A 22,650-nucleotide genomic window follows, 5' to 3' on the forward strand; every position below is an offset into this window, starting at 1 on the left:
TCGTGCTATTGTCAGCAGTCGGTAATCTTGCCAGCAGTGTATGCTGACTTGTTTTGATTCATCACTGCAAAAAGTCCGGTGTTAAATAGTGAACACCGAGCTGGTGTTAAATTTTCGGTGCTCATTTATGGTGTTAAATTAACACCTCCGGGTGTCATTTCCAAATTTTAAACTGTTTTATGATACTGACTTATGTGGTAAAACCTCTACCAAAATATGTTTTATAATTTTACGATAATTTTTCTGAAATTTTTTCTTCACATTACTTCGAAACATCCCCCCAAAAAATAAACCAGTTATGACCCTCAAGTTGTGACCTAATCTTTCATTCAGAGCTTTTCCCTGCATGCAATTTATTGCAATGCCTTTTGTTGAGTGGTCATAAAGTATAACATGCACGGAGTGTATGCTCAGTCGAAGGGAAGGTGCATTCCTTTTTTTTTTTTGTTCATCATATTAGTAGGCCTACATTAGGAATGCCTTAAAAGGAATTAGGTAGTATCCTTATCCTTCTTCTTCTTCCAGGTTAGCGACCACAATCAACAAGTGGCATTTTGTCACTTTTGTAGAGAGGTCGCGCGGCAATGCACTTTGCAGAAATTTGTGATTACTAACTTTGATAATGGTTGATGATTTCAAATAAAGGACTCAATTTCAATAAACTTGGAAAGAAAGGTAAGATAGTTAGGCTAATAAGCTGAAGTAAACAAAACATGGCTTGCAGAATCCCGATCAGCTATCCGTTTCGACACATAAGCAGGGGCGGATCCAGGAATTCCATAAAGTGGGGGCGCCTTTATACAAAATGCAAAGCCCCCCCCCCCCCCCATTTGTTTTGTTGTCGTTGTTGTTGTTGTTGTTGTTGTTGTTGTTGTTGTTGTTCCGCCACTGCACATTAATATTTTGCGTATCAGAAATCAACACGTCAAGTTAGCTTGCATTTTCACTGCACCGCCACAGATCCTTTAATTGAATCAAATCTTTGTCATCAAGGATAATCTCCGATTTATACTTGGTACTTTGAGATTGATGAGCGGGTTGGCCGTCGAAAAATCTTTTCAACAGAGCGGCATCTCTCTCTCTCTCTCTCTCTCTCTTTCTCTCGCTGTGACCACGACTCTGTGGTGGCTCATTTCTGAAGAACTCCAATAATCCCCCAATAGGCAAAGGAAAGTTTTCTCTTTTTGTTACTTTTTTTTTTTGGGGGGGGGGGGTAGTGCTCGTGGATAGTTTGAGCCAAAGTACCTCCCCCCCCCCACACACACACACACGCACACACACATACCACCACCATCAATCGATTTTCAATCAAGAAATGGGACCCACCCTAATCGTGTTTTTTTTTTTCTATGTTGATATTCCGGTGCCAAAATAATGTTACTGATCCCTATACCCTCCCCCCCCCCCGGCACAAAAATACATACACATCGTGCCACGGCGACTCCTTTATTGTAAAACCAATACCCACGGTTTGAAGAATCAATAAATTTAGGGGAAAATAGTTATTATTATGAATGATTAATGTTATTAGTTTTTTTCAGTTAGTAGAATGTTATTTACACACATATAAATGTAAAAACATTCATTTGACTGCTTATCTTTCTTTGCATGACTTCGTAAAGGGTTTCCAAAGACGATAGCCAAAATTTAATTTGGACTTGGGTGGTTGCATAAATATTCAATGACGTTACAGTATACAGCTATTAAATCGCAAGGGCAAAACGTCTTTCAAAAGACTAGCCACTGATGACATCATCGGGGGAATCCCCTCGGATAGTATGCAGTATTGCAGGCTCTTACGAAACAGGATACTATTAGTTATCCCCTGCTTGTTCTTCTTCTTCTGATTAAGTCTGCCTCCTTCAATAGACTGAAGATTCTTGCAGACTGGTGCTATTTACATTATAATACAATTTATTTACAGATATTTACAAGCACATAGAAAATTTGACGAAAATACTAGCCACTGTGATCAACCGTTAGACGGTTTCGAAATGATCCCACAGATGGCGCTGAAACAATTTCTGACGACAGGGAATTCCAGTTCCTTACAGTTCTTGGGAAGAACGAATGGCGATGCGATTCAGCTCTCGAATATGGTACCTGATAGGAGTGTGGTTGCGAGGCTCTCGTTAACTGAGTAGCCTGTTTGATGATATAGTCCTGTGCTGAAAGAGGAGTGAGATTATTGTGTATTTTGTACATCATAATTAGCCTGTCATTTTCTCTGCGCTGTTCCAGAGTGGTCCAATTAAGTTCTTGTAGCATTTTGGTGACACTCGAGGTGTTATGGTAGCGATTTAAAGTGAATCGCGCAGCTCTTCTCTGGACCATTTCCACTTGGTGGATTAGGTTCTTGGTAGATGGGTCCCAAACTGTGGAAGCATACTCAACAATTGGTCGAACCAACGTTTTGTAAGCTGTGGCTTTAACATCAGAAGATTTTATGCGAAGATTGCGTTTTAGAAATGCAAGCACGTTATTGGCTTTATTGACAGTATTGTTGATGTGTTGGGTCCACTTCAAATCAGAAGTTATGGTTACACCCAAGTACTTCACGGATTCAACAGATTCAAGAGGGGCGTTATTTAGATGATACACGTGTTGCACCTTACTTCTTTTCCTGGATATTATCAAAACCTTACACTTATCTGTGTTCAAATCCATCATCCATTTTTTCGCCCACTCACCAATTTTGTTTAGGTCCTCTTGAAGATTTTGCGTATGATGTTGATTGTCGATGGTCATGTAAGAAATTGCATCATCGGCAAAAAGGCGAACCTTTGACGCGAGACCATCAGGCAAGTCATTGATGTAAAGTAGAAAGAGGCAAGGCCCAAGAACCGACCCCTGAGGCACTCCAGATCCTACTGCTACTGAAGAAGATTTAATACCATTCAAAACGACCCTCTGACACGAAATACGGGCAAATATCTACGGTCTGGTGCCATATTCCATGAGGCCGAAGGCCGAATGGAATATGGCACCAGACCGGAGATATTTCCCGTATTTCGTAAGAACAAGCAGGGGGGTAACGATTTTATCTTTTAGTGTAAGTGCTAACCTTCTTCTCGCTGATTCTCGAAACCGTCTAACGGTTGATCACAGTGGCTAGTATTTTCGTCAAATTTTCTATGTGCTTGTAAATATCTGTAACTAAATTGTATTATAATGTAAATAGCACCAGTCTGCAAGAATCTTCAGTCTATTGAAGGAGGCAGACTTAATCAGAAGAAGAAGAAGAAGAAGATTTCCCCTCGTGAATGATGTTGAAATCGCCGGCTGTCAGCCATGACCATGTTGACTTAGGCCTACGTCTCGCGAGCTGATTACTGTATATGCGCGCATGCAATGTACAAATACGTACAAGCCATAAGATACTGCAGTAGCCAGAGACGTAAGTTGCTGTTGTCGTTTATCAAGCGTCTAGTGGTCTTAGGTTATGTGCGTTAATACGCTTGAGGACCACGCGCTGTCCATTTGTTTTGTACAGGATTAGCGCGCACTTTCCTATAAGCGTCTTTGGTACACGCGCAGCTAGCTGTGTAATATGACGTCATATCACGGAATACGGAATATATTCAGTGGTGGATTTAGCGCATGCGCACAATATGACCTTATCACGGAATACGGGATATATTCAGTGGTTGATTGACCAATGATATTACAGAATTCACGATCACTAAAAGATAAAAATTCATACCGTCACCTTTTCATTTGCGATCTAGCAGCAACACAAACCCATGCAGATAATCAGTCCCATTTCATAAAATTGTTAACATACAATAAGCCAGTTTGGAGTAAGCTTATGGGCGCATTGGTCCGAATGACCTTTCTTTTTCTCAGTCGGTTATAGGGGCACTTCACTTGTTTTATAGAGTGACATAATGCGTAAGCTTGAAACGTAACAATTTGGAATTCATTGATCCTGTTCAAACAAAGAATGAACTGGCGTAGACCAGGGCCCCATTTCATAAAAGATGTTAGGATAGCAACTCTTGCTGGAATGGCAACTTCCAGTAGCAACAGCCAATCAGGAAGCCGGATTTGTGTTGTTACCATGACAACTGACATTCCAGCAAGAGTTGTTATATGAAATGGGTCCCAGATTGCAGAAAGATCCGTCAGGTAGCACTTGGGAAAGCATCAATTTCATTATTTTGCATTGAATGTATTGACAGTCTCTTTCTATTGATGTTGCCAAATCCCACTTTTGCTGTCAGTGGATGTGCTGACAAGCAGCATTTAAAAAGATCACATGAAATATCATTACGTCACAGATACTTATCCCAGTGAATTCAAAAACCAACATGCCTGATGGTACGAATGACCTTTCTTCTGCTCATGCGCAAAGTGAAACAGCGAACTGGCTTAACCCTTGCTGAATATCATCTTTTTGCAGCTTTAGTTTTTCAGGAAGCAGATCACTAGAAGTCTGGTCATTGCAGTGACACGTGTTATTGCAGGAAGAGTTGCTTGAATAAAATTATCATAACAACTTTTTACGAAAGGAGCCCTGAGTCTGGATACGTCCCACTGTTATAAACTGGTCAATTTAGCATTAGTCTATATAGCCGTGTAATGCCCCGTCATGTGATAGATATACAAATGTGAAAATATCTGCTCAAGAATATCTGTTGATATATCTACAATCGATCTTTTTTGATCAACCTTCATGTCATTATTTTCTGCACTTATTCCCAAACAGTGAAAGACAGAAAAATGGAACAACTCAACTTATGATATGCCTGCTCAACGTGAACTTAAACCTGCTTTCTTTCATTTAAAGTAATGGTAACATAATAAGGACAATAATAATGATAATGATGATAATAATGATAATGATAATGATAATGGTAATAATAATGATAATTTATGATGTCTTCATTATCCAGGGTAGCCACTTCAATGTTACCACTGCTCAACAAGCACGACCAGGGCCCTGCCATCATTATTCCCCTATACAATAGCGTTGTCCTCAGGTACCTCAGGTATACACCTGGGCCCTGTTTCATAAAGCTGTTCGTTAAGTTACGAACAACTTATACGAGCGACTGGTGATCAGTTCTGATGTGCTATAAAACTTATCCGAATTTCAATAATTTAGCACAAGAACTGATCACCAGTCGCTCGTATAAGTTGTTCGTAACTTTATGAACAGCTTTATGAAACACCCCCTGGATCGAGAGGGGCATACAGTGGGTAAAAACATCTTGTCCAAGGATAACAATACGAATCTTGGAGAATGGATATAGCAGCTTTGCGTTATGCAATCCCTTGTTCAACTGGAATGGCGTCATGTCTATATGTACCGGGTGTTACTTATTTTCCCTCTTTTTTCCCAACAAATTGAATTGGAAATGCATCGACATTATTGTTTTCGTATAAAATGCTATGGCACGCCACGTATTTGGTTTCATTTCTCCTTTTTCTTTTGAAAATAGGATAACCCAAACTGCTGGCCTTGTTTCATATCATGCCATGCCCGCGGTCAATGACATCACTTTCTGTCACTAGGGTTGTTGGTTTGGTTTCTCTCTCTCTCTCTCTCTCTCTCTCTCTCTTTCTCCTCCTTCTTCTTCTTCTTCTTCCTCTTCCTCTTCTGCAATTTTTCATTCCTGTGTCATCCCTCAGCTGGGTGGCGTCAGTCATTGCCTGTTGATTGCTGAATTGTAAATTATTTAAGTAGAATAAATAGTGGCATGTATATTGTCTTACGAAAGTGACAAGGGGTGTGGTCATGACGTGTCACTTAATAGCGTCGGCTCTCATTATTTTCAGGCTCTCCACCTGGTGGAGTAGTGCCAGTCTGGTAATGAACTGTAGGTATAATGATTTTTAATAATAATAATTTGATAATCTGGAAAATGACTGTGTTTGAAAAGATTTGGTAAGATGATGTATTTTCAGATTTTATTATAGCATAATGTAATGGATGTCTGTTTGTTTGGTTTGCGGATCGATTTAATTTGTTCCTTCTCTTATATTAGGAGAATTCTTGTTTTGACTCTGACTTGACGAATAATTAGATTTTTATTGAATTTAGAGTTTGGGTTCTCCATATTTCGATGGGGTAGGAAGGGCTCTGTTTATTGTATGTTCACTACTCATGTATAAGAGCTATAGAATTATGTGTAATAGGCTGTATTTCTTCCTTGTCTTTGTGCTGTCCCTGTTTATCGTCGGTGCTCTGCTCTCTTGTAACCCTTGCACCTTGTCTTCTCTTGCTTCCCTCTTCCCCTTCTTCTGTTCCTACTTCCTTCTTTCCGCAGCGATGTTCGCATTCTTCCGTTATCCCTTTTCTTCTGTTCTTTGGGTCATCGCCTTGTGCACTCGAACGCATAAACTCTGCATGGTTCTCGTTTGAAACTCGAGTTCGGTCTTGCCATTCATCCTTTATATTTTAGATGATGCGGATTGTACCAAGTCAAATGAAGACTGCCAAAGTTATACCTATATATAAGAAAGGTGAGAAAAAATGATGTCAATAATTACAGACCAATATCGTTATTAACTTCAATTTCTAAAATTTTGGAAAGAATAGTATATATCCGAACTGTAAAATTTTTCAATATGAGTAATATATTTACGAATTTTCAATTTGGATTCAGAGAAAATCACAACACCACCCACGCTTTACTTGCCTTTGTGGAAAAGATTACACATGCACTTGATACATTTTCGCATACAATAGGCATCTTCCTGGACTTTTCAAAGGCTTTTGATACGATTAATCACGGTATACTTCTTTCTAAGTTATCCCATTATGGTATTCGCGGAAAAGCCTTGCAATGGTTTACGAGTTATTTATCTGACAGATTTCAATATGTACATGTGAACAGTTTTGATTCTTCTATGAAGAAAAATAGAATGTGGTGTTCCGCAAGGAAGTTTGTTAGGCCCACTGTTATTTATAGTTTACATTAATGATTTTTATAGATCTTCAGATAAACTCTCTTTCATATTATTCGCGGATGATTCCAATCTTTTTTATTCCCACCCTGACCCTAATACTTTGATTAGTACAGTGAATGATGAATTGAAGAATGTCTCACAATGGATATATGCAAATAAATTGTCACTGAATATTGAGAAGACAAAGTATATGTTTTTCAGTAATTCTTTAGATAGATTACCAGGTAATGTTATATTTGACACTACTCCTCTAGAAGAGGTTTCGTCTATTAAATTCTTAGGTGTTTGTGTTGATAATAAGTTATCATGGAAGTGTCACATAAACAATATTTGTAAAGTAATTGCACGTAACATAGGCATAATGAATAGATTGAAATATTATCTTCCTTCTTCGGCTTTGATTACGCTTTATATTCAAGTTTGGTATTGCCGTACTTGAATTACGGAAGTCTTGCTTGGGGAATACATATTCGACATTGTTAGATAAACTTTTTTCTTCTGCAAAAGATGGCGCTCAGAAATCGTTTTTAACCTTCATATCCGAGCACATACTGACAAGCTTTTCCTTGAGCACAAAATTCTGAAAATAAAAGAGTTGTATTTGTTTCAACTTGGTCAATTTATGTTTAATTACAACTGCAATCATCTACTCAAAATATTTTATTCTTTATTTCACCGTAACAGCCACGTACATAATTATCCCACTAGACAATCTAAAGAATTTCATCTTCCCTTAGTTAGAACTGTACACACTCAAAATACATTTGTTTTATACCGGACCCAGATTTTGGAATAGCTCAGATAATGACCTAAAAGAATCTGTGAAGTTAATTACATTTAAGTATAAACTCAAAAAATATTTGTTTTATAAATATACCAGTTAATTCTGTTCAATGAAAAAAACCCGTCATGTTTCACTTTTCCTTGAGATTTTTGTAGTGTGTCCACAGACCTTTTCCATCCCTCTCCTTTTCCTTCTCTATTCTTCCCTGCTCCTTTTTCTGTTTTTTCCTCGTTCTTCGTTGTCCAGTATCTGTCTGAGTGCATTTCCTCAAATTCTGTTATTTCTGTGTATTGTGTTATTGTTGTTGTTGTTGTCGTCGTTATGTTTGTGTTTTTTTTTTTTGTGGCCGATTGCATATCTTCCTTTCCGTTCAATTTTCCTGGCACACCTGGCCCCATAGTGTCTTGTGCCAACAAATGTGATATGTTATATAGTTTATACATTTGCATCCTAAAATCCTAGTAAGCATTGTTCATAGTATCAACATCATTATATCAATGAGTAAAATGTACAATAGTATATAGAAGAATTTAAAATGAATATGTCTTATTGGTATAACAAATTGGTGCTGTTTGTTGTTTTGTTCCAGTGTTCCACGTTTTTACAAGCGTGGCTTTTTTAGTGGAACACTGTTTTTCATTGTGATTATTTTACTATTTTTTGTTGCCATGACAAAGTGCATTGTTTCTTTTTTACGACATCATTCGTGTATAATATACTTTATATTGTATTGAAAAAAATCCTTTATCGGACGAGTGTAAGAGAAATGAAAAAAAAAAAAATGTATCACTTTGGATTATGTCAACTTTTCTTTTCTTTTCTTTGTGATGATGGAAATAAATAAACTATTGAATTGAATTGAATTGAATTGATTGAAAATTTCGCTTTCAATTCATTAAATAACGACGAACTTTTTGAATTGCTTCGCCAAGACCCAGTATCACATGCAATTAACGACCCCCCCCCCCCAAAAAAAAAAAAAAAAATGATGAGTATCCTGTAGTTTATGATTTTTATTTTCTTGAAACAGATGTAGAATTTAATGAGGATAACAATGAACAGTATTCAAGTTTCCTAGTGTTATACTATGAATCAATTTAAATCTTTAACCGCAACTAATGATTGGTTTTCACGAATGCATTTTGAACATAAGGAGCTTGAACGAGAATTTTGATGATTTTTTGCTGTTTTCTGGACAATGTTCATACTATATCTTTTTCTACAATAGGTCTTACTGAAACATGGATTACTCAAGGTTCTGCTTCCACATATTCTCTTCCAGGCTATGACTTCATAGAAAATAGTAGACATGATAGAATGGGCCGAGGTGTTGATTTATACGTCAAACAAAACCTTGATTATATCATACACAATGATTTAAAATTGTATGAAATGAAGTTGTTGAGTCATTAAGTGTTGAAATCAAGGTCTCTCATGCTAAAAAATGTACTTGTATTTATAATGTAATAGACCTCCAACAACTGTGACTGTCCAAAATTCTAATACCTAAGATTTTTTTTTGTTTTACTATTGCAAATTTTGTAACATGACTGTTTCATAATAAAGATTGTTATATAATGGGAGATTTTAATATAGATTTATCCAAGTTTCAAACTATGAATACTGCTCAATCCTTTCTTGATACTATGATGTCCACATCTTTCTTGCCCTTCTAACCAAACCAACTCGAGTAATCAATCACTCGGCAACTATTATGAATAACATATTTTGTAATATTAATCCCTTACCGGTCTCTGGTATTGTTCTTTCAGATTTATCAGACCATTACCCTATTTTTTTACTCACATACCCCTTAATAACAAAGTTACCATTAATGACCATGTGTCAACTTTCCGGAAGGTGACACCTGGTACAGTAATATAGAGAGGTTGAAAAATGACCTTGGTAATATGGATTGGTCTTTTGTATATAATACCGAAGATACAAATGAAGCTTATGATTTGTTTATGAGTACTTTAATTTCGCTTATGGATAAACATTTTCCTGTTGTTAAAAAGAAATCTAGAAATAAGATTATAAAAGATCCGCTAGACTTCCATGGGTATCTAAGTCGTTGCTGCTATTAATCGAAAGAATAATTAGTATTATGCTGATAAAATCAAACGTACCCAGCAATCTCATGATATAGTCTAGTGGGATTTGGGGAAAATATGACTGCATTCCCTATTTATATAGTAAAAAGTTGGAAACAGGTCTATTTTGTATAATTCAAGTACGTTGAATTCAGAAATTTCGATTCCCAAGCGGAATTTTGAGTCTAAGAGTATCTAATTTGCATAAACAAAATGGCCGCCAATCCATAGCTTTTTAAGGTGTTTTGATGATTTTTTTTTCATAAAAATCTCCGTAGACATGCAGAAATAGTAATAATTTTATAAATTAAGGTGCAGAGACAAAAGCTAGGTCATCAATTGTTCATAAACTATCACTTATATATGCAAATTAAGAAGTGAAATATGCAAATTAGGAGTTGCCGCTGATACGGCAATGCATTACCGCATATATGCACATGTATGCATACCTACTTGTTCACTTCTGTTTTTAATCATTTTAACAAGTTTATCGAGCAAACAAAAAGTATAGGGTGTCGTCAAAGTCCAATCAAAATTAAGTCCTGCAATCAATCAATTCAAAAGAATTAAAGAACTCTTACGCAAATATCTATGCAAATTGGTATACAAGAGGATACCTAACTGGCAGGGTTCTATAGATTCTACAATAAACGCATTGCCGCAATACATGAATCTGAATCATAATTCTGATGATAGTTATCATTATATCAAAACCGGTTTTACGATTCCTAGTGTGATAAAGAGATACAAAAAGCCAACTTCAAGTATTAAGATAAAAACACGCATCTTATTTGCATAATGAAATTATGCAAATTCCATTTTCTCGACATAAAATTTCCCCTAAAAACAAAGTGTTGGTATCAAAATGTACATCGGCGTAGTGAAAAAATAGATAAAACTATCTGTCAAACAAAGTGTACATAGTGTCATCAGAGTCCGAGGAAAATCAAGTACTGGAATCAACCAATTCAGGAAAAAAAATGAATAACATTATTTTGCAATTACGTATGCAAATTGGTATGCCAGAGGCTATACTACGACAGGCTTCGAGATTCTACAACACATTGCCGCGATATATGAATCTGAAATCATTATGGTTTATGATTCTTTTGTGAGAAAGGGATTAAAAAAAAACAGCTATTAGAAATACCCCACTAATCGAATTTGCATAATGAAACATACAAATAGTTGGCCATTTCTATGAATATATTCCCTAAAACAAAGTCTTGCTATCAAAATGTACCTTGGCGTACTGAAAATACAGCTAAGTTATCGGGCAAACAAGTTGCACATTATAGTGTTGTCAGAGTCCGAGGTAAATCAAGTAGTGGAATCAATCAATAAAGAAGAACTGAATAACACTTATTTATACGGAAATATGTTTGCAAATTGGTATTCAAGAGGACTTAGACCAGGCAGGTTTCGAGATTCTACAACGCACTGCCGCAATGATTATGTTTCATAACAGTTACATCAAGACCTCTTAATGATTCCTGGTGCGATTAAGAGATACAAAAATTAACTGCAACTACTAAACAACACACCTCTATTATCTCATTTTTTATGCAAATATCTACCCAATTTCTATGCATACTTACCAGCAAAACAAGGTTTTCCTATCAAAGTTATCGGGCAATCACATAACTATAATACTATAGATTAGTGCAAGGTCACTTTATCCTTCCCTGCAAACATTATTTGTCGTTTTCATTGGATAAATTGGTTTATAATTATTTTCAATCTGCAGTTGAATGCAAAATCAAGTGGCAACTTTCATAAATCTCGTCTGCGAACATAATTTATGTCTTTTTTTAATCTATCTCTTCACCTACTATGCAGGCTCAAGCAACAAAAAAAAAAATGTAAGAAAAATCCTGGTTTCTCGGACAGTGTTGGAAACAGAAACGAAGGATGACTTTGTAATTCTTCAGTCATCAACACCTATGTATTTTGGCTGTCGAAGAAACAAAATCTGAGTCGAAAAGTCTATTTCTCAATCGAACTGAATTGATCTACATTCATGCAAGGTTTGCATCATCACATTGTTGCTAACATACACACCAGTGGCGGATCCAGAGGGGGGCGCAACCGGCGCACGCCCCCCTCCCCCTTTATTTTTCTGTAAAAACAAAAGAAATAAAAAGAAAAAATGAAATGAAACCCGGAAAGTGGCACCAGAAATATTAGTCACGCCCCCCCCCCCCCCCCCTTTACAGAATTCCTGGATCCGCCCCGGCAACACTGCTGTTCATTTCCTGTGACACTGAAAATTTGCATCGAAACGTTCTGCATTGCTTTTCGCATGCACATGAAATCATCTCAAGGCAACTTTGCAGGATTGGAGCTAGATACATCATTATTATTTTACAGGCTGTAGGCCAGATTAAAACGTTCCCACCCATTGTCTACTGGCAGCTGACTGGTGAAAAAAAAAAGATCAGTTTCTGGTACTGTGAGCAGGTTTTTCTTCTTCTTTTTTTCTTTTTTTTTTAAAATTACAGGAGTATACATTGTCGTTGAAACTGCTTCCGCGAGCGTTTCAGTATACTTTTGTCGGTAAAATGGCGGAACATATTTTGTGCCAAACGAGCTTGTGTTATGCATCTTTTGAATCGAATATAAGTTTATTCTTATAAAGGCGACTGATAACAACCACGTTCTTGGAATCCTTTAGTTTTCTTCTCGTACAAGCAGCATCCTTGATGATTGTGAGTCCTTGGGTGCGTTTATCAACTCCTTTTCTCGGCAGAAACAGGTTATCCAAACAGCTTTCAAGGAATTTTTTACGAGCTGATAAACGCAAAAGCTGTTTTGAAAGCCCTTTAGGAAAGCCTTTACGAAAGGGTGCGTTTATCAACTCTCCTTTCTCGGCAGAAACAGGTTATCCAAAACAGCTTTCAAGGAATTTTTACGAGTTGATAAACGCAAAGCTGTTTTGAAAGCCCTTTAGGAAAGCCTTTTCGAGAGCCCCAAATTTGTGGCTATACAAACAGGTTTCCTAAACAGGTTTTCAGAAACCTGTTTGTAAAAGCCTTTTTGGAAGTTGATAAACGCAAAGCTGTTTTGAAACGGCTTTGTAGTCTTGCACTTCAGTACTTGTACTTCTCCTGCGGTCGAATAGCGCAATGCAGCTGTGCAGTGACAGGCCAGTTAAAAAATCGTGTTCACGAAGAGAGTTGATAAACGCAACTATTTTGAAAGCCGTTTCTAAAGGGCTATGGAAAGGGCTATCGAAAGCCGTTTATAACAGGGGAAAGTTGATAAACGCAGCCAAGGTCTTATGCCGCCACTCAGAAATATTTGAAGTATGTGCTAAACTGGAGCTGCCTCACAGATAGGAAGACAATTGATTCATGTGGCATTGCATCATGACTCGTCACTCTCAAAGGAAGATATGCTCTTATGATGGTAATTGCTTTTCGCCGTCCCTTCTTAGAAAACAAGCGGCACATTAATAGTACAGGCAGTCAGGGCTTTGGAAAGGGCTCTCGAAAGGGCTATGGAAAGGGCTTTGGAAAGGGCTATCGAAAGGGCTATCGAAAGCCGTTTAAACAGGGAAAGTTGATAAACGCAGCCCTTGATCACTTGCTTTTCTAAGAGTGGTACTGTCAGTATCAGTCTGGCAGAAAAAGCACAACTCCAGTATCTACGGAAGAAGACGTCTTTAAGGTAGCTATCGGATCGATGTTATCTCTCAAGGGAACAAAAATAACTTCATGTTTAATAGCAAGGTGGTGGAAAGCCCAGGTCCTCCATACAAAGATCCATATCCTAATTCTGTGACAGAATTCAGTTGACAACATGGATATTCAAAAGCTATACTTGATAAAGCATATAATGAGAGGCAAAATGGCGACCATTTACGTCTGATACAAAGTGGAATCTTCTGTATGTAACATGGTTCCTAATGAGTATCAAGTATTCATTAGTTCTTACCACTGGCCCTTAAAGCTAGAGGCCTATTTGCTTAGAATGTCATTTCTATGATCTGAATCACACCTGGTGAGATATATCATAAGTCAGACAGACAAGGGAGCGTGGCATCGTCCATTTAAGAATAAATTGAAATGCATCAATGCCTGGTGGTCGTCACTGGCGGCATGTTATCCACGTATATTGAAAACAAAAACAAAAAGGACCAGGAAGATGTGAACCCCTCGTTTGCAAAGAATTTCTAAACTGCGTGTCTGAAACTGACAATGGGCCGGATGCATAAACGCTAGCAATTGCTTGTGCTAGCCTTTTACTCGAATCCGTATGCATAAAAACTAGCAATTGCTTGTGAGCAGAAGCTTTTGCTAGCAAGCGCAAGCAATTGCTTGCTGTCCGCAAGCAATTGCTTAGAGATCAAACATTTGCTTAAAAACGTATGCATAAAACATACCTTTTGCTAGTTCTTTCTAGCAATTGCTTACGATTTTCCAAGCTCTGTAAAATGAGCTTGAGCTTTTGCTTATCTGGGACGTTCCCTTTTAAGTATAATTTTCATATTCATGGAAGAAAGACTACACTTGTGAAGGAGTGGTATAAATCTACAAGAAATTGCTCATAAGTAGGGTAAGAAATGCTTCATTTCAACAACGGGAATGTCCAGTGGTAAGCACGCAAAATGTGATTAAAAAACAGGTAGGATGTCTGACTTCGGTGGAGAGCAAGGAGACCTCTCTCCACGTGCAATCTGGCAGATCCGGGCTACTGTAATCAGCCAGTTATACGTGTGTGTGTATCGTTGTGTGTGTGCGTCTGTGTGTGCATTTATGAGTGTCATTTCATAGCTCTTATGCTATGTCAGAAAATGTTTCTGCACACACATGCCCCTTCAAATACATGCTGTCACACTCCTTTATTCTTGTGTTCGCACAGGTGTGACGTCCCTTTTGTTGAAAACGCAAGCAATTGCTTGTGCGGGACAAGAAAAAGGTATAGCATTAGCAAAAGGTTATGCATATGGATTTAAGCAATTGCTTGAGCTAGTCCTTTTGCTAGACGAGCTTGTGCTTTTGCTTGAAGCAATTGCTTACCAGCAATTGCTTGTTTTATGCATTCGGCCCATTGTGGCTGGGCAGCCATTTTGTTTACGCAAATTAGATGGTCAAGATCAGTGAATTTCGCTTGGGAACCGGATTTTTCGGATTCAGCATACTCAAATTAGGTAAAAGAGACCGGTTTCCAACTTTTACTCAAAAATGCCTCTAACACCTTTTTAGAGAGCCCCTTTCCAGAAATCCCACTAGACTAATAAGTGCACTTCATATCATATAAAAACGTCCTCACACAAATATTACGTTATGAGAAACGGAAATATTTTACTAATCAGATAAGTTTGTTTAAACATGATATTCAAAATACTTGGAAAGTTATCAATATGGCTATCAACAAAAACAAAAATAAGGATAAACCCCGTATTACATCAATCAAATATGGTGATTTACTTGTTGATGATGTTTGCTCAATAGTGAATAGGCCTATGTTTAATTAGTATTTTTCACAAATAGGAAGTAATCTTGCCCAAAATATTCCACATACTCATTTGAATTTTCAACATTATAGAAGTCCCCAATCCCAGCTTATTGTTTTTATATGCCTTTGCATAGAAATGAATTATTAGATATAGTTCAGAATTTGAAAAATAAAGAAAGTTCTGGATATGACGGCATTGATAATGTCATTTTAACAAGTATTATAGATTATATTGTTGATCCATTTGTACATGTATCTAATGTATCTATAGTAATGGTGTTGTCCCTGAGATTATGAAAGTTTCAAAGTAATTCCTGTCCATAAAAAAAAAGGGAAAGGGAAGTTGTCTCCAATTACAGACCAATATCTTTGCTATCCTCTGTTTCGAAAACTTTAGAAAGGGTTGTTTACTCCAGGTTTTTGAAGTTCTTAGTAGACACCCACAAAATTATTTCTGATCATCAATTTGGTTTTCGCCAAAAGCACTGCACATCTCATGCAATCCTTACCTTCCTTGATAAGGTTTCAAAAGCTATAGATAAATTTCATCATACTAGAGTCTTCCTGGACCTCTCCAAGGCCTTTGATACCATAGACCACAACATACTTCACAAATTATCACATTATGGTGTCAGAGGAAAGGCCTTGGAGTGGTACAGGAGTTACCTTACTAATCGAAAACAATTTGTATTTATCAACGGTCACACATCGAATATGCAAAATGTTAACTGTGGTGTTCCTCAAGGAAGATTATTAGGTCCTCTTTTATTTATTCTTTATGTCAATGATATGTCATATTCTTCAAGCATCCTTTCTTTCTTATTATTTGCGGATGACACTAATGTGTTTTTATCTGATTCTGATTCCGATCGATTAATTGATACTTTAAACAGTGAATTAATGAAATTACTTTAGTGGATAAGAACGAACAAACTGTCAATTAATTTGCAAAACAACAACTAAATGTATGATGTTCAGTAATTCGCTGGAAAATTAACAAAGAAATATTTTCCTGGAAGACACGATCATAGCAGTTTCTTCCATCAAATTTTTAGGCTTGATTACGGACAATAAGCTTACTTGGGATTTGCATTTTGATTCTGTTTGTCGTGTTATTTCAAGGAATATAGGTGTAATAAAGTTAGATTTTATCTTTTAAAAAATATACTTTTATGTTGTACTCTACTTTGATACTACCTTATTTGAATTATGGGATACTCGAATGGGGAAACACTTTTTCTACTTATACAGAAAGAATATTATTATTACAGACAAAAGCTCTTCGTATCGAATCGTGGAGAAGTCATACTAATGATTTATTTCACGAAAATAATATTTTGAAAATTCACGACTTATATCGTTTGCAGTTACGACAATTCATCTACAAACTCACCGACCATTCGTTCCCCATCATTGCGTTGGATTCCATGTTTTTAAAAAACGAAACTGTTCATGCATATCCAACTCGTCAATCCCATGAATATCATGTGCCTTTGACGAGGACGGTCTTTGCAAAATCTTTATTCTCCTTTTCTGGACCAAAATTCTGAAATTCTCTTGATAACAATATATAATAATATCAAAGAAACATTAAGTTTTCATACCTTTTCCTTAAAGTTGAATAATTACTTTAAAATTTCGTATGCAACATAGCAAGTCACTATTTTTTTTCTTTTTTACTTTTGATTTTCAAAATTGTTGATCCGGTTTAATTTTACTACTTTTTGTACCTCAGCGAGCCCGAGCTTCTGTGCCTCCAGTGCCCTGGTTATGACCCACCATTTCCTTCTCCTCCCCCTTTTATTGTCCACCTTGGACTACTACCTTCCTCACTAATCCTTCTATCCTCTCATCCTTTCTTCCTTTTAATTACAAGAGAGCTGTCTTGTGTGTTTGTTAATGTGCGTCTTCGTGTGTGCATGTATGTGCGGATTACTCTGTCTTTTTTTTTTGTATCACTTAGGCAAATTGCCTTCTTTTTTGCAATTTGATTGTTTTTTTTTTTTTCTCATGAGGGGACTGCATACTACAAGCTCTGCTTTTTACCAGTCCCCTCCATTTCAAGCAATTTTGTTTCTGCCTTTACCATAATGATATAACATTTAGTTGTATCTTTGTTGATAATCTACCTGCGTCGTTATTACATGTTATCATATATGTTCATCGCATTGTTGTACTGATTTCCTGACATCTGTATATACAAACATTTTATTGTATTCCTAATCATTTGTTTGTTGGAAATGAAATAAATCAACTTGAAACTTGAAACTTGAAGGACGTAAACAATGGGCACTGGGCGGGAATCGAACTCGGGTCCTCTGATTGGGAGTCGGGAGTCTTATTCACTATGCTGTGTTTGAAACACGTGTATCAATTATGACAATGGTATGCAGCCATCTACAAGTATAGTCATCAGAAGGCAGCATGCATGTACTTTTTGACACTTTCGTTGGCATTGAAGCCTGAACTCGTACTCAGTGAGGAACATTGATGACTTCAGATCATCATTTTTCAGCTACGAGCTACACTTTTATTGATCTAATCACGCTTCCGTGAAGTTTCATTCTTCTCAAATACATAAGCAGCCTTTTAGACGCCAGTAGTAGGATATCAAGTATAGATCTTGACTCATTGCATTCCTCCGTGATGAGCAAATTCCCTATTATAATATTATAATCAAAACGTGTATACCATTCCATCAGCAAGTTATCATGAAGTAAGCAATGTATCATTCATTGAGTCATAATGTTATGTGCTGTCACTCAAAATAGAAATGCGTGCTGTCCTCAAATTAAAGGGTGGTTTGATACCGTAGCGTACATCGAGTCTACGTCAGGGAGTAAGCTTTGATTTTCAACACTGCTTTATTTACAGGGCCGGCGGAGCGTTGTCAAAATGGGGGGGGGGGGGGGGGGGTCTCAGGTCATCTCTCCCCTTCGACTTCCGGGTTTCTTAAGCTGACAAGTAAAAAACCAAAACCAAACAAAAAAGACGCAGAAAAACATAACCCTACCGCGCTCACACTTCAAGATCTCTATCTATTTCATTTTAGTGCCACTCACGTACTTCCGGGTTAAGATAAAAGGGGGGGGGGGCAAAGTAATGACACCTTATGTATTCCCTTGTATGGTGCACAAAAAGTAGAGGGGGGCCCCAGCCCCCCTGTCCCCCTCTGGTTCTGCCGGCCATGATTTACCCATGGGGAGAGGAGGCCTAGCCAAGACTTTAGTTCCTATCATACACATTCAGGATCCCAGTGTCACTAGCTGTCATATTATATGCCGCAAGGGGGCGCAATGTAGGATTGTACAACAGACGACGCTTGAAATTTCAAACGTCTATCAGCAGATATTCGTTTCTAAGTTCCAAGTGAAGTTAAACAATAGATCGTTTACTATATAGTATGTCATCATTGATTAAAGTTCTCTTTAGCTGCGTGGATAATAGCTTCGCGTTGGCATACAAGCAGATGAAAGAACAGGTCATAGTATTACAATAGGGGCAGTCCTGCAGAAAATGCTGCCATAGAGCTACTAATACATACCTCCATGCATAATGTCACACTACGCTCGCAACTATATAACGTTTACAGCACAGTACAAACATTGTATTGTTATCAACATTTTGACATCTTATGTCAGGGAGTGGATGGGGCTGCCCCGCCTTCGGATTTCAATACCGGGTTCATTTATTCCAGTGCGTGACAACGGTTCTTATTGTGATCTTGTTATGATTTGAGCTTCTTATTATGATCTCAACTATATAATAAATGAGCGGTTCACTGGTAACGGACTCCAGAATGACGCGCATAGTTACTCAGTTCTGCGAGAGGTATCTGACTCAAGACGAGAACTTACTCAGACTACGATAAACCAGGTAGGAATAATATATAGCAAATACTATTCTCAAACTTGGGATTCGTCTCGATTGTTTGTAATGGAGTAACTTAGCCTTTGCGAGAGGAGCAATGGGTCAAAAAGACAGAAGTAATATTTTGGTTTGTTTGTTTGTTTTGGGTTTTTTTAATGTTGCCTATAATTAAAGCTCAGATTTGCCCTGAATATCATGGTTTTGATTGGGGGTTTCAAGTCAATAAAAATCTAACATGTTATATGGTAAATCCTAACATACTTATCAAAGAAAAAAAAATGTCCTGCAATCAAATTATGATATTCCGGTATATCGGATACAGTCGGGAAATCATCATAATTAACGATTTATCTGGATAATCATTATGTCAGGACTCGACAGTGGCGGTGGCCCGGGGCCACTAAGAATTGATGTTGCTATGGGCCAACAATTTTTTTTAAAAAAAAGGTTACCTTTATGTGTTACGTCTCATCGGACAACTATAATTCAAAAGGATTGTTACGTTTGCTTTTGTTTTAGAACACCTAGTTATCTTTTCAGGCCTCCAAAATTTCAGATTTAAAGATTTTAGTAGTTATGTCCTAACGGACCAAGAGAGAAAAATGTATTGTCGAGCCCTAAATATGTGTATGCATTGTGTCTCTCTTTCGCTGTCGGTGTGTCTGTCTGTGAAAGTGGGGCTGACTTTTTAAGAGTAGTGAGGACGTGGCCGCCTCCTTGTGGATTCGAGGGACAACTCTCCCTTTTCCTTTCGGACGCCATGTTTCCAGCGGAAGTCAGTGATCGCTGCCTCATGGTCGCGATTTTTGATAGGCAGGTGGTCGTTATAGGCAGGTACACAAACTCGTATACACTGCACTCCCGTTATAACGAACACGGTTTAAACGAAATTCCAGATACAACGAAGTAAAAATTGGGGCGGCAACTTCATCCACTATATTATTTTGTTTATTTGTTTGGTTCAACGAAATTTCGAGAGAAAACTGCCGGTCCCAAGGACTTAACGGGTGTCCACTGTACACGCTTTATAGTTTGAAACGTTAGATATTCAAGAAACCATTTTTATTTTGCCATATTAATAAATTGTCACGTTGTCACCTTTTGATTGTAACAGTACCTTCGACGTCAACGAGAGTGCAGAATAATCTCCATGTGGAGCGTCCGGCGACAGCAAGGGATACTGACAGTGGCCTTCGGGTGCTGGTGTTTCGCGTTGGTCAAAGCCCAGGGCAGTGTCCAAGAACGCATGCAGCAGCTGAGATGCGACGAACTCTGCGAATATAGTGCATGGAGTCGACATGTTTACTGTGGTGAGAGAGGCCTTATAGATATCCCAGTGCAGTGCAACAGTGTGAAGACACTCGACATGCGTTTAAACAGAATCGACACCCTGCACCGAGGTAGACTCTCCAGGTTCCGGTCATTGAAGTATCTCTACATGGTCGATGTCGGTTTGCAAGACGTTGAAGGGGGCGCTTTTCAAGGGTGCAACGCTCTTCAGCTTCTCTCCTGGGGTGGTAATGAGTTTTCCGACCTCAGTGCTGCTTGGCTTGACGGACTGCACAACCTAAAATTCATGCTCCTCGGCCGTTCTCAACTACAGCGCATCGAAGTCGGCGCCTTCAACCAAACATCTTTACTGCAAACTTTAGATCTCTCCGTAAATAGATTCGCTTCGCCTCCCTGTGACGCCTTTGGCCCTGATAATCTCATGACTGAATTTTATTTGAATGATAATCTGATATCAGGTATTCCTGAAAATTGTTTTGAAATGCTGGCCAATCTTCAAAGGATTACCCTCAACAATAACCCACTTGAGAATATCCTTGAGTTTGCTTTTGCTGGACTTACTTCTTTGAAGACCATAGAGCTTGAAAACACATCTTTGTCGGCTGTCCCAGTTGGAGCCTTGTCCACCGTACGGAAGGTCACTCACCTTAAAATGGCGGGGAACCTAGTTGCCGCCTTAAATGAAAGAGACTTCAGTGTTCTTCCGAAAATAGAATACGTTGATCTGAGCTGCAATCGACTTCGTTACATTCACGAGTATGCCTTCTACAATATGCACCATCTAAAGGTGTTGATCCTCTCCAACAACGAAATAGCTCACATTGGTTGGCGGGCTTTCATCCCTGTCGAGAATACCCTTCAGGAACTACATCTCCATGGGAACCACTTAACATCCATCCGCAACATCAGTGCCAGCACCATACTGTCTCTCCAGACGTTACTCTTGGCAGATAATCCCCTCCGTTGTCATTGCCATCTTTTCGAATATCGTTATTTCCTCCAGAACCGGCCGGACGTACAGCAAAAGTTGGGAGGACATGGCAAATGTATCGATCCCGAGAGTGAACTTGAAGTTAGTGTTCTTAAATCATCTTTGACAGAGGTTGCCTGTTGGTCAGTGGGTACTTCCAATCGGCCACACGATTCTGATCGACAGTATGCACAGGTACCCACGGCCACTTCGGTTCCCTTTGCAACACTGACCTCTGAGGCAACAAAGGGCGTGAGCTCGTCCATAGACCAGACCTTCGTGGCACTGACAAGTCTTGTGTCCATCACTGGGTTCGTGCTCGTGATTTTGCTTACAATCCTCGGCTGCTGCAAAGTGTTGAAGAACAGGAGGAATCAGGCAAACCCCGACAAACACTTGGAAAATAATAATTGTATTACTGTCAAAACACAGAAGATTTGAGGCCAGTATACGATAGTTCTCTTCAATACTATCGCGTGACGATGTCCAATGATGTTTGAAATCCGTATCATGAGTTTATGTGTGGTGTGATTTTTTGTTTTACTAACGTTTGAACTTTCACTTGATAACTTGTAAAGTGTTTTACCTTTTCGACTCCTGAAGTGTGTGTGTGTTATCGTTGCTGCTGTTTTTGTATTTTGTTTGTCGGTGTGGTTTTTGTGTGTCTGTTTCTTGTCTCCTTGATCTATTTTTGTGCATTCGATCTTCGCTCTAGTATGTATACCTCACAAACGATAAAATACCGTCATCACAATAGTGTTCGTGCTTGCATGTTTACTGCTTGCCGCACATTGATCTATTCTCCTCTGCAATTGTCTGTACCTGTCTAGGCGTAACAGCGTAAAACTCTTAGGTATTTCCGTAAAAGGACAGTATTTTGAAGAAATAGCATATTACCTATTGATATTAAGTCTGTGAGCTTACGAGCATGCATAATGTACACGTTATGACATTCCTGAACGACTCTTGTTCCGCATTTTTACTTGTTTACATATCGTTCCAAATTCAGAATTTGTATGTCTTTCCAAAGTTCAAAGTCTTTTCAAATTTCAATGTCTTTCCAAAGTAATTCTTTAGTAATGCTGTAAACAAAATGAATGCTCATTTTCCCCTTTCAAATCATTAGGACGTCAAGTATAATTATAATTTCATAATTTTTGTTCCTGAAATCACAAAGGCTAAATGCACAAGTAAATTGCACTTAATACACAAACAAATCCGAGTATATTTGTGAAACGACATCCTTGAAGTTCTCACTGTTACAACAC

The sequence above is a fragment of the Diadema antillarum genome, unplaced genomic scaffold (assembly GCF_040938485.1).
Source record: "Diadema antillarum isolate AM-2024a unplaced genomic scaffold, OU_Dant_1.0 seq00002194_RagTag, whole genome shotgun sequence".
Taxonomy (NCBI): Eukaryota; Metazoa; Echinodermata; class Echinoidea; order Diadematoida; family Diadematidae; genus Diadema; species Diadema antillarum.